This window comes from Struthio camelus, chromosome 2, assembly GCF_040807025.1.
Source record: "Struthio camelus isolate bStrCam1 chromosome 2, bStrCam1.hap1, whole genome shotgun sequence".
In the NCBI taxonomy this organism is placed as follows: domain Eukaryota; kingdom Metazoa; phylum Chordata; class Aves; order Struthioniformes; family Struthionidae; genus Struthio; species Struthio camelus.
Genome location: NC_090943.1, coordinates 9,812,118 through 9,834,143, shown reverse-complemented (window position 1 = coordinate 9,834,143; position 22,026 = coordinate 9,812,118). Strand labels below are relative to the sequence as shown.

The 22,026-nt window shown below is 44.7% G+C and overlaps 1 long non-coding RNA gene across 9 annotated transcripts; it reads right to left on the bottom strand.

The window, feature by feature from the left end:
- Nucleotides 1-889: 889 nt before the first annotated feature.
- On the bottom strand, nucleotides 890-21,972 carry LOC104148738 (uncharacterized). Of its 9 annotated transcripts, none has more exons than XR_011139522.1 (5): nucleotides 21,772-21,972; nucleotides 13,526-21,661; nucleotides 12,296-12,857; nucleotides 8,712-8,837; nucleotides 890-8,233 (listed from the first exon to the last, which is right to left on the bottom strand). It is a non-coding gene; the product is annotated as an uncharacterized lncRNA (long non-coding RNA). The 9 variants fall into 9 exon arrangements; XR_011139524.1 differs by having other exon boundaries at nucleotides 12,296-15,661; nucleotides 16,680-21,661; XR_011139526.1 differs by having other exon boundaries at nucleotides 12,296-15,595; nucleotides 16,680-21,661.
- Nucleotides 21,973-22,026: the final 54 nt, after the last annotated feature.

Sequence of the window (22,026 nt, the reverse complement as noted above, 5' to 3'; positions counted from 1 at the left end):
ACAACGCTTCTCCCTACCCAGCAGTAGTAGGGGTGTGTTGTCTCGTAGACTAAAGGAGAAAGTCTCAGGAGAAAGGACTCGGAAGAGTTTGCAATAAAAATATAAAAATGTGTTGAAAGATCCTTCTAGACCAAACGCTACAGGCAATTCAACAGTGAAATCATTTAAGGTTATGCATACAGAAATTTAAGCAAGGGATGACACGGCTGCTGGCACCCTGTGCAGAGGTGCCAGTGCAGTGGGAGCCAGTTCCTCCTGCTCCTTGGAGCACGGCACCTCCTTCGAGTGCCTAGCATGGGCTACTCTTGCTGGACACTACAACGCCTGTATCCTAGCTTATGTGTGCTGCTGTTTGGGGTAAGGCATGATAGACCAGATACTTCTCCAGCAGTGGAAGAGAAACATTTTATCAGTTCTCTGGCATTTGTGGCTGACCATTATGCTGCTGGTTGGCTGGACAGGTGGGCAGCTGAGCTTCAGGTGCTGGTATTGGCTGATAAAGAAATCACTGACGGGTTAGTGACAAGCTCCATTCTCTTTTTCGCTTTTATCCATTGTCTGACTGCTTTCTTTTGAACCTCTCACTAAGCGAATGGCCGTTTTGACTCAGAGAAAATATAATGAGCTCCACTGTGGCAGATTTACTTACCTACGTTTTTGTCTTTACCGCCTGTACAGGATCCTAGAAGGTAAAGTAGGTGAATCATGGTTCTTCCCTGCACTTCTTGTGGCTTTTTAAGACTGTCATCTGGTGAGTACAGCTTGGAGAATGATTTGAATATAGGCTATCTATCTCATCATATCCAAAGACAAGATGTTCCCTGGGGATAAGGCTGGTAATAAATGTTTATGCTATATACAGAAAGTCAACATGGAGGAAAAATCAGTGTCTGATTCAACCGTGTTTAATAGGTACCTTGTAAAAATACTCACAATACCATGTTCGAGATTAACATGATTTCCTAATATTTTGAAGGACGAAGGAGTTGAGTTTATCTGCGTAAGCTAGACAGCCTGTTACCTGATGTCCTGCAACACCAGGCAGGAACTGCTTGCTTTGCTTCGTCAGAAAATAGATGAGGACAATCTTTTCTAACCAGTGAAACCAATGTAGCATCCCAATGGATGTGCTTTCGTAACACTGCTGTGTCCAATTGCTGGCCTTCCTAGGGAGGCTGCATGGCCAGCTGATTTGCTTGTGTCACAGACAATAACCCACTTCTGGGGGTCAGGGAGCTGGTTTGTGTCTCCCGCACGGAGCAGTAGCCCCACCTGGACAGCATGTGCCTTGGGCCTCACGCTAAGCCCCTTGAACTAACCTGTAAGTGTCCCATTGAATCAAGCCTGCTGGGGCCTGGACAGTAACTTTGGGAATATTTCCAGGAGAAGTGCTGATGGAGAAACTTCTTTTCGAATTGAATGCCCACAGAGACCAGGAAGACTGTTAGGGCTTGACTGTGGTAAGAGTTTGAGATACAGAAATGCTCTTCTTTCTTAGCTGTTGGTGCAGGCAATGTCTAGGTCTAAACAACTTCATCCTACCTGGCTGTTCCACCTGGAACAACGTTCTACCTTACTGATAGTTAAAGCCTGAAGGGATCAAGGCCATCATTTTAGAAGGTTTAGAGGACTGTGCTCGATCTCTGTCTGTTAAGGGAAGACAAAAGATGAGTAATGCTGCTGGAGCTAAAGGAGCCGTTTCAGTGCTGACAATGATTGTCCATGTCAGAGGGCAGAAGTGTCTGTTTTCTCACTGTGAGAAACATCTTGCCTTGAAACTGAGCATGCTGCAATGGAGCCCCACTAACAGTTCTCAAAATCACTCCTTAAAAGTAGAAAGTTCTCTTCCAGCATCAGTTTCTCTGTTAATTGGATGACCTCTGCTACTCAGGATTGGGCTGAGATTCAGGAAAAGGTCAGGCTTTTTTCACTGCTGTTCACTCCAATTAACTTTTTGGTGTACTCTGGCACAGGCGTACTGCCCTTCAAGGCCAGGAGTTGCTCAGCATGCCATAAAGCTCAAAGGAGCATGAGAGCTAAATGATCCTCCTGGGAGGTGCCTGACCTGACTGCTAACTCCAGTTTTACTTGGCAGAACAAGAAACATCCTCTCTACTTTTCGCCATAAAGACAGAGGAACTGCCTCAGTGAAGTACAACTCCAGAGCACAATTCTGCAGGTTAAGGAGGTTTTCTGTCATCAGCCGCAGCTGCATCTCTTCTCAGGGCCGTTATCAGCTTGGCCTAATCCGTGCCTCTGACGCAGGAGTCGCTGTGTTTTGTAGCACAGAGCGCTGCCAGAATGTGCCTGCAGAGAATATGCCTGTCATGCAGACTGGAACCCAATAAATAATTTGTTGCATCTGATCTGTATTGGTGTCCTGTAATGTGTGTCAGCGTCAACATGTCAGTCTGCTACTTATTTATGTTCATCTTCACTATTGCTTCTGAGCCTTTGGCCGAGTTCAGCAAATTCTGTCGGGTGAGAAAAGGTTGCAGAGATAACTAAGTTCTTCTGAATTTGGGGAAAAACGGGTGGCCAGACAGAAGAGAAAGAGGCATTGTGCACCTTAGCCAAGGGGAGGGTGCAATGTGTGTTCAGATCATATCAAGTGCCAGCCAATTCATATGGCAAAAAGCCCTTACAAATGTGAAAAAATGTAAATAAAAACTGCTGAAGCTTTGATTTAAGGTCACACTTTTTCTTAGACCAGCAAATCAACTGTGGGACAAAAATCCACAAGAAACCAGGCTCCGTAAGTTGCTCATGCAGTTGCTTCCTTTACACCTCTTAAGGAGAAGTTCACCCTCATCTAAAGGGCAAGCAACAACCTCTGCCCTCCTTATGTCCAAATTCTGTCCTATTTTGAAGGTCTGGGAGTTCTTAAATGTTTATTTGTTCCTATATACCAGATGAGATTTTTTTTTTTACTATTATTTTTTCTTGCCCTGAGAATTCAGTCTTCTGCTTAGAGACACCAGCTGTTGGAGTAATGCAAAGAGCACGTAAAGACACACGCAAAAAGCAGATATAGCATTACTGGCATGTTTTGCAAATCCTTGGCTGACTAGAAGAGAACGCTCTCCTATTTCTGCAGCAGTCTCTGGCTAATGAGCCGGGCTGGACAGGGAGCTGAGCATTGCTGTTGGATATTTCTTAAAAGTATTACTATTTTTCCTAAACTTCCCTGACAATGGCAATCAAGTGTTACTTGTGCTATTCTCTGTACACGACTGATGACTCAGCCCACAAGACCACTGGGACATCTACAAAACAACATTGTTGATACAAACAAGCAATTGGGCTGCCAGAAAAGCCCCAAAGCTCCATTCTGCCCATAAAGCTCATCAGAGGTGAGCTATAAGCCTCATTTCTAAGGATCTGATCTGTCTGGTTCAGCGCCTGAACCCTCTGAGGCCAATGCGCCGTCACTGGATGAGAACAGGTTCAGATGCAATTTTTCGCCAGCTCCACGCAAGTTCCCATCCTTATTCCTTGGGCATCTCAAATTAGTGGATACTTTGGGCAATTATAGTGTGTTTCTTGCTACTCCAGTGCCCAATGCAGAGCAAAAGGATAATAAAACTACTGAAAGTGATAAATGCTGTGGTGACAGATTCATTAATGATGGTGAAGCCCTGAGACACAAACGGGAGTGCTGCAGATACATCCCTGAGAAAGGGAGCTTGGTGCAGGGGTTTCGTGGTTACATAGCCTGCATTGAAGAAGGCCTGTGGCCACACACTGTAGCTGGTTAGCTCCATCTGATGGGCTGCCTCATCGCTCCATTTCTCCCTGAACAGCAGCCTGGCTAGCTGAGTCCAGCCATCCTTTCCTTTTGCTGCCAGGTGCACAGGCTTGCACAAAGACCTTACTTGTGCAACGTCTTTTCACTACAGAAGAGGTGAAAACAAGGTTTCGGTGTCAGAACTACTGAGCAAAAGCTGCTAGGGCTGCAAATCTAGCTATGAGTGTCTCCTGCCCTTTGAGTGCTCGACTTTTCCACCTTTGGAGACCTTTAAGCTAGCTTGGTTGCAATATCAGCACCACATGCAGATCCATGGTCATTCCCTTGCTGATCACACTTTTCTGTCCACAGAGAGCTATCCTTCCAGTACAGAAGAGTCTTAGTCTGGAAATAAAAACCAGGCACATGCTCCCAGTGTGTAGCAGGGTCTTGCAATGGGTGTTCCTATGCAGACAGCCTGCCGCCTGAGACATCAGCAGCTGCCTTTGCTTCCTATACTCTTGCGGCTGTTTCTTCTCTCCCACCAAATCCCAGCCTTAAGTGGTGGAGTTTATGCCATGCAAAACCAAATAAAATTCTTGCCGTCCCATTCTGTTTAAGCCCAGAATATTTGCCTGTCTCACCCGTGAGAAATATTTATTCACAGCAGAACCTCAACACAACAAAAATATTAATACATAACTCCCTGCTAATCACCTGACAACATTTCAATTTCAGAAGCATCTAATAATAAATGGGAATACTGTAACTTTAAGTCAAGGGAGATCCATAGCGAAAGATTGCCTTTATCAGTAGGGTATCTGTCATTGCTTAATTAAGATGCAAAGTATAGCTGTCTCCATGGCAATGAAGTCATTTTTTTTGTATTGATGAAGTACAAACATAGCTGGATGCACCCGGCAGAACTGGCTATAACCTGAAGAGAAAATGAGAGGGCTGGCTAGAAATGCCAGCCAAAGCTCTGGCAGCATTAGGCTAATTCTTGCAGTCCTCTCCTCTTGGAACAAATCCTCCCTAGCCAGCAGCTCTCTGAGCAAGGCAAAAATTGCATTGATAACGGGAGACTGAGGTAAGTGCTAAAAAAGGTGCAGTTAATCAGGAAAAATAGGCTGAAATAAGTTGGTTACTGTTGGCTTACAGCTGAGATCCCATCCAGCTGCTCTTGGTTTACTGGTAGGAAGGGTTTGCACATATTCCCAGCTGGAGCAGGAGGCGGACAAAGGAGCTGTGGAAGTGACTGATGGGAACGACAAAGTCTCCCACTGCACGGCGTGCGGTGCAAGGCGATGGTTAAACAGCTTGCAGGAAGCAAAAGGGCTTTATTTATGGGGGAGTAAAATCATTATGCGAGCTATAAGGAAGATGATGAGAAATGCTTGCAAGAGAGGACCAAACACTGCAACATATAATATTTTATGTCCTCCAACAGTTATTTCCCAGATCTGTGATGAAAAAAAAAGCAGCACAGGCCCCAGCAAACCAGTTGCCTAAATCTATTCTGCCACACTCGCATGGAAGTTGGGGCACGCACAGAGCCCCCTCTTGCACCCACAAAGGGGACCCAATGTGCATGAAATGTGAAAATTCAAGGAAGAGGCCCAGAGCTGCCACACTTGTGATTGCATCTGATGTCTCTCAATGTTACATTGCACTTCATCCCCTGTGGCTTGGGACCATCTGGCTACAGAAAACCCAACATTCGTGGCCACAGCCTGCCGTGCTGCAGAAAACATGCTGAGATGGGGTTCTTTCGAGCAATCACGAGTCACAAAGGAGGATTTTTTTTCTAAGCCTGTTATATGTTTAAAGCCAATCTCTTGACAAGCTGGGCTTGTCTCCTGGTTTTCAATAACATTGTAAAGCCATCAGCAGCAGTGACCCTGTGAGCACACGGCTCACGGCAGGACTCCAGAGTCCTTGTTTCAGCCTCGCAGGGGACTTTAGCGACTCACTTAGCTGTCCTGCCTTGGTCTCCCTATATCCTGGCACAAAAGTTACAATACCTGTTTAAGCAGCTCTTTGAGGAGCAGGGTGGCAGTTCTGTATCAAACTGAGAGGTTTTGTAACAAATTAAGAAAATTGCTCCTATTGAAGAGGGCCCATGTTTAATTAAAAAAAAAAAACTCACTGCTGCCATGATGACGCTCCAGTAACTCTTCTCTGTTAATTTTAAAGATGGCTATTTGTAGGGAAATAAATATATTTAGGAAACAGGGAGTGTGCCCAGGCTTTCTCTCAAAGAAGAACAACTAGCCTTCTTTCCTCAACCCTCTGTTTCATGAGCAGACATTTCTCCAGCACAGATGGACCTTATGGAGAGAGCAATGGTACCGTGAAGGAGCAGCGTCAGGGCTGCCCTGGCCCCAGACCTGACCTGAGACGCCAAATCCTGCCCCTGCACCCAGCCTCTGTGCCAGCAGAAACTTTCGTGGCAAGTAATGCTCTTAGTTTGCTATGGGCTCTGCTGCAAAGCATGAGGCAGGATTTTCTGCACAGTAAAGCCCACGGTTGCCTATGGACCTAAGATCCCATGTGTGTGCCGCGGATGAAGGTCCTGAATACAGCTTCTCTTGAAGGTGTGTCTGTGTAAAGGTGCCTTGTAACCACACAGCGTTTATCCTCTCTTCAAGGAAATCACCTTTTTCAACAGGAATAAACTGCATGCAGACTGCGGGGCCAGCCCCACCTGAACTGTACCGGGGCACCGCTCTTGGATGTAAATGAGCACTCTCATATACTCGGAAAGAAAGGCTTGATTGGCTCCCAAGGCAATGTCTTGAAGCAAAGAGGAAAGAGTAATTTAAAAATCAGCCACCTAGAGGCAACTGTAGCAGCAGGGAAAATACCCTCTGGCAGCTGCAGAATGGCTAATTGCTCCAGTTTGGGATTCGTGTGATCATTCATTAGCTCTCATTTAATAACAATTTACTCTGCACTGACGTGGAACCTTTCATCTCATCTCTCAGCCAACTCCACAAATAACAAGTCTGGCCTGAGATCACTGGCAAGGCCGGTAGGGAGCTCTGGGTTACGTCCGTGGGGAAACTGAGGCACAGGAATGGTCTGGAGCCACACTGGGCAGCTACTGCAGGGCATCTCTCTGGACACCTGCCCTTTGACTTCACTTTCTCATGCCCCGTATAGCTTTTACTGAAGAGCTGAAGCCAGGATTAAGAGGTAGGAGTTGCATGCAACAATACTGCTAGTCACAGTCATCGCCACCTGTGTAAGCTCCTGGAAACCCCTGCATTTTTACTAGTAGACAAGAGAGCAGGATTAACCCTATAAAGACTATAAAAAGGGACTAGGAGAATGAGAATGGGTTCAACACACACATTTTTAAGTACAGGCTGCTTGGAGATCCTCATACATCTCTGCTTCTCCACCACTTTTTGAATGCTGACGTATTGAAAATACATTAGATGCTGCACACGTCTCACTGCCATGCTAAGCTAAATGAGAGAATCAGGGAAAGAAAGGCTTTTAGGGGTGAATCCTGACTCAAGTGAAGGCACCTGGAGCCTCACCAGTGATGGGGATGGCAGCTTTCCTCCCTGTGCCATAGAAGAGGTAATCCAGTGCTGTTTTCGTTAGCTTGCCTCTTCTTTTCCTCCCAGAGTTTTCCCTTTTCAGCCCTGGGTGGTGCTGCAGTGGCAGGGGGCATGGCCCTTCCTCCTTGTGGCTCCCCTTCCACTCAGTGGTATTCCTCCAGCATTTCTGGAGGGCTGTGTAAGATAGGTCATCCATGAGAGAGGGGGATCCACGCAGTCCCTCTCCATCTCTTCTTTCTCATTTTGGAGGGTGACACCCATACTGAAGGGTGATTTCACCTAAAGCATTGACTGGAAGAAACAGCAATGCCTGCTGGCAAGTTGTCCAACCAGTGTGGACCTGGGGACACACAGGATGGGAGCCAGCTGGTGAAAGGTAGAACTCTTTTATCCGTAGGTGTTGAGGGACACTGAGATGCTAGGAGTGTCCTGCCTGGGCTCCCGTTGCTGCTGCAGAAGGCTCCGCCTTGTCCACAGGGCCGTGTACCTTTGGCTGTCTCTGACACCCAACACATCTCCAGTGGACAGTTGCAACATAGGCATCCACATCTGAGGTAGCCACCTCTTCATACCGTCCACAGGGATAAAGTCAGGGGAGGAAAGGATATAATTCACATGGTATGCTGAAGAGGACCTCTAAAATGGGTCAGGTGCACGGTAAAGGTGGGATTCAGCTTCATGTGAAAACACTGGATGGAGGTGTTTATGTGTGCAGTTGGCATTGCTGATGTCTAGCTCTCCACTGCGTCTGAGTGGTAATGAAGGGACCCCAGAGCTGGCCCATCACTGGGGGTCTGTGCAAGAAAGAGCAGAGCTGAGAGGTGTGAATTTGTGCAGGTCCTGTATGGGCACGTCTGTGAGCTGGCAACTGAATCAGTCTGCTACAGTAAGGCAAGGTGAATCCCTCCCAAAGGGACCAATCTTTGCAGAAAATCTGAAAAGCAGAGAGACAATAGATGCAACTGAATTTTTCAGTTACTGTCAGAAAGCAGTTACTGAAAATATATATAACTTAGCAGTGGAGAAGATTTGGTGCCTGCGTGTCAGCACCTGCTGTTAAGGTCCACATGGCAGTGTTTTAACAAGACAATATGACCATTGTCTTCAGTGCAAGATTTTTGTAAGATACTGTTTACAAACTCAGCATTTGCATACTTTTTTATTTTGCATATATAAATAAGCAGACAGCTCCTTGGCTTCCCAAAGAGATAGAAAACAAAACCTTCGTAAGATACAGGCAAATCCAATAAATAAGGGAAGGCTGAAATCACCTTCCCTTGGCAAGCCCTGTTGCCGTCTCAGATGGCTTGAAGTTGTTTCCCACCGGCAATCCATCTGATTGACAACCTCCTACCACATCGTCACAAATTAAGTAACAAAGTCTTTGATTCTTAGCTGAGTTTCACTCTTACCATAGGTCCAGATCCGTTCTTTGCTATTTGAGAGCAAGTATTAGTTCTGGAGAAAATTGTGCCTTCTCTTCTCTTTGCAGTATTTTTCATCTCAAGGAAAGCAGCACCTGGGGCAACTTAGAACTGCTACATGCAAAAAAAAAAAAAAAAAGACTGAAGGTAAATGTTTGGTATTTACAGAGATATGTTGATGCATCTGCTACAGTAGACCTTCTCCCCTTAGTCAAACTGGAAGGCACCTTATTACCTTTGTTTTGAGTCTCATTCTAAGCACGAGAACTGATGAGGGGCTTTTGTTTGGCAACATCCCTTTCTCCCTCCTCCTTTTCACCTCAACAAATCTTGCAAGTCTTTCAGTAATTTGTGAGTGATTCACCCAGATATATCTGACCATGTCATCAGATATCTTCAGCCAGTTTAAAGATAGCCAAAGCTGTTGGATTGCGCTTTATAAAATGTATTCAGTTTGCAATCAAAGTTACTATTGTTTTTTCTCTCCTCCACAGTGTATCAGCGGCTGCATTTTCCAAATGTAGGTGGGAGGGAGATCCAACAGCAAACCCAAACAGGAAGCTTTGGGAGACGTGTCGTTGAGTAGCGTTAGTCGTCTTCTGCATCAGTGCAGAATTTAATGAGCAAGATGTGTGAGAGAGACCTTGCGCAAAGTCACCTTTTTCTAATTTACAGTAAGACACCACCATTGACTTTCCATTTGCAGCCTTTGCGTGAACTGCTTGTGTGAGCTGGCAGGTCTTCTTTGCTGTGACTTTGGGAAGTCCCTGCCTTTTTTTGTTCTCTCCGTGCTGCCTGCTCAGTAGGGCCCTGAGCTGTCATCCCTTCATGGGATTAGCTGCATTTCTGGTCTAAACGAGACCGGGAAAACTAGAAAGGCTTCACATCAAGGTACTCTGTGTCAAGGTTGCTGTTGCTTCGCCTCTGGGTTCCTGCCTCTTCCCAGCATGATGTGTGTGAAAGCCCCCTCCAGCGGAGGTGGGAGAACATCTCTTCTGCCACGGTACCCCTGTGGGCTCTCCTTCCGGGACGGCCCGTGCACCTGTGGGCGAACACTGCCCTTCTCTTACAGGGTGGCTGCCATTGCTAGCGAGAGGATGGCTAGGGGACTGCAGGAGACGCTGGGGTGGCTAGCCCTGTGCAAAAGCGCTAGCAAAAACCACTACTCTCAGCCAAAACCAAGGGCCCTGGACATCATACTGCAGGCATGTGGGTTTCTCTGCTAGCACTGCAGCCCTTACCTGGGACAGGGGAACGGAGAGAGGCTGGTACTTCAAGCAGGCAGGTGTTAATGAGACCAGTAAACATATGCAATCAGTCCTCGGCTACCCTGATTTTCCACCAAGGAGGCTTAGTTCCTCTGAGCTCCATTCACATCTTCCCAGGCCTGGGAGAGCCAGGTCCCAGGGAAGCCCCTGGCACAAGCCTGAGCAAACATTCAGTATGTTAGCGCTAGCTGCTGCGACCCCGGCAGCACAACGTACCTCTCGTGCTCGGTGGGGGGCTGTGAAAGAGCTGGACTGACCCTCCTCCCGGCTGCAGGGCAGAGCTACAACCTCTTGCCTGCTGCACCATCGCCTCCGCAGCAGCATCCTTGATCTATGATATTTTTGCACTGGTCTAAGTGATTGACATAACTATTCTCAGGGAGAGGATTTTTCTCCCAGAGATTCACTGGCTAAAACTTGTGCTCCTGACCTGGACAGGAGCAAAAACAACAACAAAAAGCCCTAATTAGAGAATTTCTCCCATCAAGCTCTGTGATGTGTCAGTGCTGCAGAGGGAATATTCCACCAAAAATCACTGCTCTTCCTTGTCTGGGCTTGTGGCATTGCACGATGGTGGTAGCACCCAGATCCTTCTGGCAGGAATTTACTGTTAGCTTGCGGGTCAGAATGGCTTATAGACTTAGTGTTTGCAGAGCGAGCCTGAGATCTCTTAGCAACGGGAATCAATCATTTTATCAGCTGAACCACGTGGCAGCCATCACATAGCTCCATAGGGCTATGACTCATCTGTCATTCAAGCACCACTTGAAGCTGGGGAACTTTATAGATCAGGCTTATGTTACGCAAACAAATGACAGCGCTGCTTAGCTTAAATGATTCTCAGATGGCCTGTCCTATATTACCACATTGCTAATTTCCTAGTGTGGTGTGGTGCCTTTGAGCTACACTCACACAACTGCCGTTAACTTGAGAGTGCCTGGGCTGGGGGGCAGAGCCTAGGTCATGCTCGCTCCAGTGGTGTCTATTTAGAGGTCTGCTGTTTGGTTTCCCCCTGTGTTAAAGGCTTAGGAAAGCATTGTGCTCATCAGAAATCAAGCAAGATGGAGCTTGCTTTGCTGGTAGTTGGTTGCTGTTTTTCCTAATTAATGCCAGCTCTTTGAAAAGGGCTGCAGTTCCACTTATTATACCTATGCCTTCATCCCATCACTTTTCTGCTTTTCTTAGTCACTTCCAGCTGTTATATACCATCTATGTGCTCTCTGTCCAGATTACTAATGAATGCCTTGTTAGAACAATAATTGGCTTATTTAGTAGACTCATAATGGTTATAACTGGAGTACATTATCAGCCATAGGGCATAATCTATTTTAAACTGCAGTACACAGGGACCGAGGTTTATGTACCTTGATGTGATTTTTTTTTCCTTTTGTAAAAGCAATTATGTGCATTTGACTGTATATTGCTATTGTTGAAGCCTTTTACACAAGAGTTAGTTGTACGCAGAGCAATTTATAAGTGACAATTCAAACAGGCAGCAAAACAATAGGACCAGCAAGTGGGCTTAACCAGAAAGAAAACTGAATGCAGGGCTTCAAAGTGCTCCCAAGAAATTATCTGTTTTCACTCTCATGATGGATTACATCGTCTAGGAGTTGTATAATATTTCAAGGAAATATCAATAACCCATTGTGTACTCCAAATGCCAGCAATATGATTTAGCAGCACACTGATGAAATTCACAGTTGGATGATGCTAAACTGGGAGATTTAAGCAACGCTCAGGGTCAGACTTTGAGGGACTTCTTGCTGCTCTCTGTGTGGATTGTTGCTTTCTGCAATTATTTCAGTCGGCAAAAGCGTAGTGCAGCTGAACTGAAAAAAGTTACTGAAAAAGTTATGCCTAGACAGATTGTTCATCACGCATGCCTTTGGAAAAGATGCAAGAAGGAGAGCGTGTTGAACTCATGGGACATTTTTCTTCTTAAATACATAGAGACTTAATTTCCAAAAGCAGCTGAAAATCTGTATGCCTTAATGATTGGCTGCCAAAACAAAAGCTCTTAAAAGAAGTTGTTTTACAGGAAGTGACAAATACCAATTTTGCAAAATATAAGCCTATGTGGGTTGTTTAAAAATGGAAACACCCCAAATAATTGGTGGCTTTAAATTTTAGGACTGAGAACAAAAGATACTTGGTCTTGAGTCGCCTGAGAACACTGTCCTTTACCTATTTTTTCCTCATTTGCTCATCTTATTTATGTACCTCTTTAGTTCAAAATATAATGGTATATACAGAATCTGCAGCAATTTTTATTCTTATATAAGAAAATAAAGCAAGGCTGACCTTTCAGTTACACTCAGATGATGTTTCCTTTTTTTTTTTTTTTTTTTTTTTAAGGTCTTTGTAATCATGACATAGTTGCTTCTGGTGTGTTTCAGGAACAGATTTCTTGTCCCCTTCTGGAAACTCCACTTGCTCTGTATTTTAGCTTCCTTCAGTAATATGCCTGAAATGGGGCAACAAGTGCCCCATGAAGCACCATGCTGTCTGGTAAGAAAAAGGATTTCCTTGGCAGAAGTAAACATCTGTACTCACATACTACCCAAGTGATCTGGGCATGGGAGTTTGTCTGAAGAGCACCAGCTCGTGGGTGTGTGGACAGACCACTGGCAGGTCTTGGAGGCATCACACTCATTCAATGTGTCCTGCAGGGCAGATCTGTCCTTGCATGAACAATACCTTCAAGATTTCCAGAGAAATGCAGAGAGTCCTGAAATCCAAACCAGACAGCGCTCCCAGGCAGCAGAAGGGCACACGTCCTCAGAAACCCTGGTGCACAGCAGCCCTTGAGCAGCAGATGCTGTGCTGAAGCAGAGCAGAAGCTGTCTAGGTTTATTCCACTGACCTGAAATAATTATGGTAGGGTTAAAACAGATAATTTTGCAGGCATTTCACTTTCTATCAGAAAAAATGGTCCTGGGGGAAATTTTCAGCTAGCTCTTGTTGTGAACTCTAGATGGCACGGATGACTTATCGTAACCTACTTGAACAGCACTAGAACGATGGGGTCTCAAGCTTAGAGGGGGCCTTCAGGTGCTTCTGAGCTGCACATAAGTGATATTAATATGGGAGATGTATTGCTTTACAAAGCTTTAGCTTGCCTGTGAGCCTCCCGTTTGCTGCCTGGAACAAAAGCTAACATAAGTTTCTTGTTTTATTTTGTAAAAGTTGTTTTAAACCTCCAAATCCCTTCTAATTTCTTAGAACGGTGCAAATTTCATTATCTTCCCCATGGCACTGGGAATTGGGTTTTCCCTATGCTTACTGCAAATGCCAATTACTAGTGTGAAAAAAAGAAAACAAAAAAAAAACCCCACTGTGTTCCCCTGAAAGCACCATTCCTAGAAGCTATTCATTTTGAATGAAGAAATGCTGCAATAAGGGTAATTAAATTAGAATGGAACTTAATATATAGAACTAGTGGTAGGAAAGACAAAGAATGGGAGCCTTAATTATATCTGACAGGGGTATGTGTCAGCACATCCAAGCAGAGTACGTATATTTTTCACTTACTTGATACGTCCCTGCACAGTACATGGCATGAGATGCAGAATTTTGATTAGTTTCAGTGATTTTTGGAAAGTTTGGATGATGACTAGTACTGATATTTGTGAGGGTGATTTTTTTTCTGTATTTTTCTCCCCCACCCTGCTCCAAAGGAAAGGCAATATTGCAGATAAAACATTTGCATGCTTCTCTTGAGAGCTAGGTTCAACTCCTGGCTTCTCCACAAGATTCGTTGCTCTCTTCTTTTTGGTAAGGCAAAAAGAGACTGTTGGTTGATCCTGAGGGCTGAATTTCCTTAGAATAGCAGTAGTATTTGGAGGGGCTTCCATCTAACAGAACCTCATTTCCCAAAGGAGGAGCACTTCTTCCTCCCATCAGAAGGAAATGTGGAGATGCTGTCGTGTGGACTTGGACACTCCTGAGCACCTCTTGGCTGATCTGGCAACAGACCTAGATGCTCGCCGAGAGTAGGAGGAAGAGAAGCAGCAGGGAGCTCACCAGGCTCACGTGGGAAGGGGCTCAAACAGGACAGAAGCCTGGGGAGATAGCAACAGCCAGGGCTGAGGGAAGCTGAGATTTATACATATATATCCTTGGAGGAGTCAGGTGCCTCCTTGAGGGTGGTGTGACCAGCAGCAGCTGATGGAGGGGATGAGGCCATGGCCGTGAGCCTCTGGCACCCAGACACCGAGCTGTCTAGCACCTTGCTCTGTGCCCTCAAGGCCAGCCGGTCCATCAGGCCGCATCTGGGGCACTGGAACCATGGACACTATATCTGACTTGACTTCTGCTCTGCATGACTTAAAGTTGACGGATCTACTCCAAAGTGGTCTGAAGAGAAGGCCCTTAGTGAGGCTTGCTCTGGCAGAGGCAGCCATGCACCATATGCACCCTGTTGCAGTGTCCAGCCAGGACAGGATCCATGACTTCTCCCAGCATTTGCGTCACCTTCTGCTACTCGCAAACTGAGAACTATTTTGGGGTAAACAATTCTCTCCTTAGAGGCTCCAAGCCCCAAAGAAATTGCTTTTCCCCTGTGCTTTTCCAAGAATTTTCTCTACTTTAAGTGCATTTGGGGAGACCGTTAGACAGCGTTTGTAGTTTTTCATCCCTTTCCCCTCAAATTACAGTTTCAAAAGTGTCCAGGCTAAGGTCAGCCCTCATGCAAGAAAACGTCGTGGTGTCAGCCAGCTGGGGAAGGGCTCTCCAGCTGAAGGGGGAAGGCATCTCAGGTTGTCTGTGGTCTGCCCGGGGCATCAGGATCGAGGGCGAGTCATCTCCATGCTTAAATAGGATACAGTCCCTCTTACAGAGAGGGTTTGGTCCAGACTTTGTCATCTTGTTGGCCTGCTAGTAAGTAACATTGTGAACAAAAAGAGAGTCCTTTCTCTGATCTCCCATCCTGTGAGTTGCCGAAATCTCAGGTGAGGTATTTCTCACGATTCCTGTGAGCTACACTCCTGGCTTTGCTGTTCCTTGGAAAGGAACTGTGAAGTGCTGTAATTCACAGCTAGCTGCATTATAAGCTGGGCCATTTTTGAGGTATCTGGTGATACCACCTTGTGGAAACAGCATTTCTTACCAACTGTGCAGCCAACTGTTCACTGTGAATCTGCACATGCGGAGGCTACATGGCGTTGGTGTATGTGGTGAGGGGAACTGAACAGAGGTGCCTGGGTTCAGGGTTTCCTGGGGACAGCTGCTCTCTGGAGGTCTTGCTCACATACAGGCACATGTGATACAGTCTAGGTTTTATCCCAGAACTCCTAAGTAGTCAAAGGTGTGTGGAGATCTTCAGGATCTTCACCCATCTCCCTGCCTTTATACTTTCTGGGAGATGAGGACAGAGCTGCAGGGCCAGAACTGAACAGTTTTTGAGTGGGAATATAATGACAGGGGAGATATGTTGCAGCCAGCGGAGTTGCTTCAGAGACAGGAGCAGATGCCGGCATCTCTTCATATGGTCGTGGCTCTCAGCCCCCGGCTCTCTTTTCTTCCTGCCCTGGTGTGCTGGGCTCCCACGCTGGCATCTCCTGGCTCTGTTAACTCTGAAGAACACCTGGTGCCTCTCTGAGACTGGAGAGTGTTGATGACATTAAAGGATTCAGTTAATTGTCCATTTATGTCAACTTCTAATTTTCCCTGCATTAAAAGAAAGACAGTGGAACTGGCCTCTCTACACCAGCTCTGAAAATCCTCTTAGTTTTGCTATCTAATAACTTAGCAAATAAGGCCAGTCAGCATAACTCATCCTCCCGGCATAAATAGTTATTGAATTACTATAAAACACTATTACTGCCACTGTCTCTTGGGGTCAGGCTGGCCTCTGTAGGCATGATAATGACATAGTTCCCTTCACTTTCTTCTGGCGCAGCAGCAGATCTCTCTGAACTCCCTATTGCTTTAATTTTTCCGCTGGGAAGGTGGCAACAGCTGCTCATCTTGGCGTGCTGGGTACCCAGGCACCTGGGGGAGCCTCCACACTCCCATGTGAGGCAGCATGGCCTAATAAATAAGATACGAGCCCCCTAGGCAGAAGACCAGCTCTGAAGTCTCCTGGGCAATTTTGAGCACTTATTACCTTTCCTGTATTTTCTCTGCCCTGTTGCTTAGACTTAGTTGCTCTCCCTTATCCTCTTCCTGCCCCCCATCAGCTTTGCAGCCCCTTGATAGGTTTGAGAGATGAGCTTTATGCTGTTGTCCATCTTCAGTAGAGACCCTCCATGCATTTCCCACTATTGCTGACATTAATTTAAGGTATCTGGGTGCTGCTAGGAAAGCTACTGTAGGCAATGGCTGGGCATGCTAAATGCTCAATTACCCATGTAGCAAGCCTGGTAGCAGCTGAAATCACTCTGCACTGGTCTGCCCAGAACTGGGGAAAATCCCTGGTTTTGAGCTGGGCTGGGGACTCTGGTTTTATAAGTGGCTACATAAAAAATTGGCTGAGGAAAGTTGTAATTGTAACACTTTGTCTATTCAATGTCTTTATGTGAAATAGTTTAAAGTAAGAATTAAAATGAAGCATTAAACCCCGCTGCAACTTCAGAATATGCCCTGCTACCCTCAATAGCCTGGGAATAGGAAATGGACCGGCAACATTAATGTGGGGTTGAGCTGATTGCTTACAGTCTTCACATGCTTGTTTTAATGCACTTACCTTTCTGCAAATGCTGTGCTCTGACACCTGTGCGCTCTTGCTCAGGCTGTAGGCCTGTGTGTCACAGAGAGGCATGATCCCCCTTGGGTGTCAGCACCTGCCCAGCACTGTGGGACATCCCTTGGCCAGGTGCTGAGAAGGTCCCAATTCCCCTCTAACAAGTGAGAAGATAGGGTTACAAAACTCTCTTTAATGGCACTACACTGCTCCCGTTGGTGTTGCTGAGGTCCCTTTTCAGAAGTAACAGGCCAGAAAGGACCTGATAACGTCTGAGTTCAGTTTCCTTGGTCAGGAGTAAAGATGTCCTATGCTTTCCATAGACTGGTCAAGATCCCTCTTGCAAGAGAGTAGGTTTCTCCCCACCACTCCTCTTAGTAAGTAGTTAGAAACTTTCTTTTATGTGCCAACATATAATTATTCATGACAGATTGCACCAGTTCATTCTTCTGCCAGCGTTATTTTGTCAGTTAAACCCCTTTCCTCCTTCCTGCGTATTTATCCCTTGTGCATTTATAGGCAGCTTCCCCAGCAGCCTCTGTTTTTCTAGGCTGATCAAGCCAAGTTCTTTTCATCTCTTCTTGTATGATATTCTCCCAATTTCTCTAGTTATCCCAGTAACCCTTCTCTACCCTCCTTCCTGGCTGAATTCACCTTCCAGTTGAACACAAGTCACTACAATTCTGAACAGTGCTTGGATGAGGCTGCTCCACACATGGTCAGTTGCATGTCCTACCCCCACTGCTGGTATCTTTCCCAGTCCATCCGAGGGATTTAAGACCTCCTCCATTCTGTGACGAAGACTTGTTCCCAGCAGCATTACACTGGTCATTCTGTGAGCAGCTGGTACCCCTCAGCCGTAATCCTCAGTCATCTCCAGGTGATGAGTTCCACAGTTGTATCAGAAGGCTGCATTTTTATTGTTGGTTCCCAGATACGTTACCTTGATTTTCATATGAGTGAATCTCATCTCTCTCCTCTTATCTCAATCTTCAGGGTCATGTGCTTTTTCTCCTGTTACCTCAGTCTGCCTCCATACTGACACTGCCTCTAATTTTTGTAATTAGCAGATTTTATCAGGCATTTTCTGTGCCAAAGTAATTAATGAAAATATTAAATAGCAGTGGTATGAAGACTAATTCTTGAGGAACTCTATTAGTAATTTCCCTCCAGCCTGATTCTTACTTTTGCAACAGTACGTGTTTCCATCTTGCCTTTAGCTAACAACATACCCAGTTTACAGTTCATCTAGCTTCCATCCTTCTCATTTGAGCTAATCTCCCGTATGGTACTTTTAAGCAAATGTTTTCTTCAGGCCAGCATGGATAAGCTCTACTGTGTTCTCTTTGTCTATTAAGCCAATTATATTCATCATCTAACTTTGATAAGTCCATGCAGCTTGCTATATCATCTATCTCCATTACGCTTTTCTTCAAAATCTAATTTGAAGTCTTACATGTTCCTGAGATCGGACATAAAAGCTAGTCATTTTACGCCTTCTCTTCCTTCTCTCTTTTTTAAATGTGCTATTCTCCAGCCATATAATGCCATTTCTGACTGGATAGATTAGCTTAAAATGCTTATTACTGAACCAGAAATGCCTTGAGGAACTCAGAGAGGGGGTTATCTGGTCACTCTGACTACTGGGTGTGAAATTCATTGAATTTGATGTCAGGTGGACTCAGCTGTTCTCCTACTCTTGTCCCCACTGCTCATCCTTCTTCTCTCCCACGGCTAGCGTAATTACTATCCATCCTGAATGCTGGGCTGCAGATAGACATTTATTTTGGAGTTACACTTCTATGTCTTTCATTGCCTGTTTATGTGTATCTATGCCTATGTATGTGTGCTTCTCAGAGTGGGTTACAGGGAGAGCAGGTTACATTGGCTCAGTAACTCTTTGTCAAGAGAAATAGTGGTTCTCCAATTTATATTGGAAGATCAGAGTGGAATTCAGCTCACAAATTAAGGCACCTCTATTCAAGCGCCTACATGCGGGTATTTGTGAGCAATGTGGCTAGGCCAGTATAGTCAATGGAGATTGAGTCAACACGTCCTAGAGAGCTACTCAGCTCACTCTATGGTAAACACCTAGGGTGGGATTCAGTGCCCCAACACAGATGTCCAGAGCTTTTGGGGATGCCCTAAAGTACCCTGCCTGACCTCCAGAGAGTGGTGAGCCCCTTTCACGTCTTGGGTCACATCTATCCACCCCATTCAGACCTCATAGAAATCTGACAGAGTACTAGATACCTATATTTAGAAAACTGAACCCCTTCTGTACGTTTGTTCTGCTGAATACCCCTGAAAATCTCCCAAATGTGAAGACTCTTTGCTTGAATTATCAATGGATAAGCTGTAGATCACAACTGGAGCTAACTGGAATGTTTCTGGTGGCATATATTGATTTTGATATGCTTTGGCTGAAATGCAGGTAAGCAAGAAAGCAGCAGCACTACCCCAGGCATCTCAGAGCTTTCAGTGCTTCCAGACTCTCTGTTGCGGGATGTTATACTGGCAGGATAACAAATGGATATAAAATGACCACAAATACATTTAACCTGGAAATTAATAGGAAGTTTCTAATTATCAGAACTGTAATGTCCCCACAACATTCCCATAGGACTAGTGCTGAATGTTTTCAAGATAGATTAGTTCATTAAAATGATCTGAAGACAAGGTTGCTATGATACTGCGGGAAGGAGCCTGATGATCTAGAAAGCCTCCTCAATGTCTCAGTGAAGTGCGATACCCAGGGCTTCTGGGCTTTCTGTTTTATAAGTCAGTTGGGGTGTTCCTGGGGCCAGAATTGTTTCATCTTTTCAGTTCAGAATGCCAAAAAGAGATGTTTTCTTTTTTTGTGAAATTAATTTTGTTTTGAAATTTCTCCTCAGCTAGAAATTTTAAAAATTATCATCTTCATGAATAAAACCAAAAACTTATCAGAAGTGAAAATATTTCTGTTTAACAGAAATTCTAATATTTAACTAGCTCTAGCTGTAACCACAAACGGAGAAAGGCTGCGGTATTTCAGTGCTTTCTCTACATTCAGTGGGATTTACTGGCAAAGTAATTTTTTGATTTGTTTTTATGTATGCACTTGATACCTGCCTGCTCCAGGAGTGAAACATACTACTCTATATTAGAAATGCATAAATTACAATGAGGTATTTTATTCTCCTCACAGAATCTGCAGATCTTCCATGGTATTTCAGCAATCCTTGAGAAGGATTTGCTTGAAGAGTGGAAAGACTCTTTTGAAGGATGCCATTTGCAAGGGATTATACAGCTTTTCTTTGATTCCAGTCTCTGAGACTGCATCTCATGCAGATAAGCAGAATTAAATGTGCAAAATGAAATTATATAATTTGACAGAAATACTAGGGAAGTTATTAATTCTTCTTTTAATGTATATAAAATAGCAAAAAGCTGCAGTCATCTTAGCTGAGATTTTTCTTAAGTGGTTCAACTGCAAATTTCAATATTCTTTCTACATCTTATCTATTATAGAGCCTTACGAACCCATTCTTGTCTGGTACCTGTGGTATTTATCACAGCGCATGTTATCACAACATCAGGGCCACTCATGGATAACAAACTGCTGGTAGCTTTTTCTCCTTGCAAGATTCTTAAGAGAGAACTTGCAATGTTTTCCCTGTATTTGCGAGCTCAGATAGGCACGGACCCTTTTGGCATACACCCGTATTGGATTCAAATTTAGTAGTAAAAGGTGCTGTTTAATAACACGTTCATGCTCTTTAAACAAAATGAAAGTATTCAGTCTCTATGTTTATGAGAAAATCCACAAACTGAATTAAAAATTATCAGCCTCTCAGAAAAAGCAGTGGCTCCATGTCTCTAGCTTCTCTCTGTTTTTTCAGAAAACATCTCAGAAAACATCTCATCTTATTTCTACAATTTTCACAGCTCCATCTTCCTCTCCTTGAGACCTGAGATCCTTTCTGATATTGATACTGAAGGTGTGTGTTCAGAAATCAGTTATGTCAGCCCGTCCCACCAAGACCTTGCCCCATGGTCAGCACACGTCACGGGCCTTGCACCCTCCCTGGGGCCGGCAGGAGCCGGGCAGGGCAGCTGCCCCACAACTCAGAAGGACTGTAACTTTTAAGGAAAACCTTTAAGATGACTTATTTGTAAAAAGTCACCATAAAAGTCAAGGTTTAAGTTATTAGAAGCAAGAAGGCATCTTTCAAAGTGCTAAAATTGTATTGGAATGAGAAAGATAAAAAAGGACCATAAACTCTGGTAGTTTAAAAATGAAACAAGACAGGCTAAAAAGCATTTGAGGAATAGCTTGCAAAAGGCATCAAAACTAACAAGAAATCCTTTTTCAAACACTTCAGGGATAGGAGGGCTGTGGAAGAGTTGTAAAGCCAATAGAAGATTGAGGTAAAGAAGCAGCACTCAGATAAGATAAGGCAATTGCAGAAGAACTAAATTAATTTTTTCATCTATATTCATCTTGAAAGTATCTTGGGGAGCTCTTTCTTTACAGGGGACTCATTCAAAGGCTTTATCTGAAGCTGAAGTGTTGATAGAAGAGCATGTGGAACAAATCTGGAAAATGAACAGTAATAAACAGCCAGAAACAGATGATATTTAACTGGGAACTTTAAGAGAACTCAGGGATGAAATAGCTGAATGACCACTGGTGATGTTCTATCTCTTTCTTAAAATTGCCTTGTTATCAGAAAACCAAAATCTGGTTAATTTAATACCACTTGTTACCGAGGTTGCCAGGAAGGGCAACAGAATAGAAAGCTGAAATCTGCATGGCAAAACTTAACAGAAACTCAGATTCTCTGAGCCCAGTGCCTACAAATGCTCTGAAAGACAGATAGGTTCTTCACCTGAGCATCTCCTTCAGCGTCTGCTGCAGGTCTCAGTCTCGACTGCAGATAAAAATAGGTTTAGTCCCTTGATCAGTTGGCAGTATCAGGGAGCTCCATAAAAGCTTCACCTACCTGAACAGAGATTTCAAATGGGAATTATTAGTAAATTATCATTTCAGCTTAGTCATCGTGGCCTTCCAGCCTACCTTTGGCTACCAAGAGGATTCAGCATAGATATTCACCTGATACCTGCTGCTGCGATTTAAACTGCACCGGGTCTCTCTGTGCTCTGCAGCTCCTTCCCCGCTGCTGGATCATATGCAAGGAAGAGCTTTTCTTCCTCGATTGCTCTGAACCTTCACAGGGTGGGATTAACTTTACAGAGTCCTGAATGCCCACAGCAATAGAATAAAACCCTTTGGTCCTGCTTTGGTAGTATGGGAAACCTCCCTGTACTAACAGAGAGGGCGAAGGGCAGCTCTTGGAGCATGCACGTG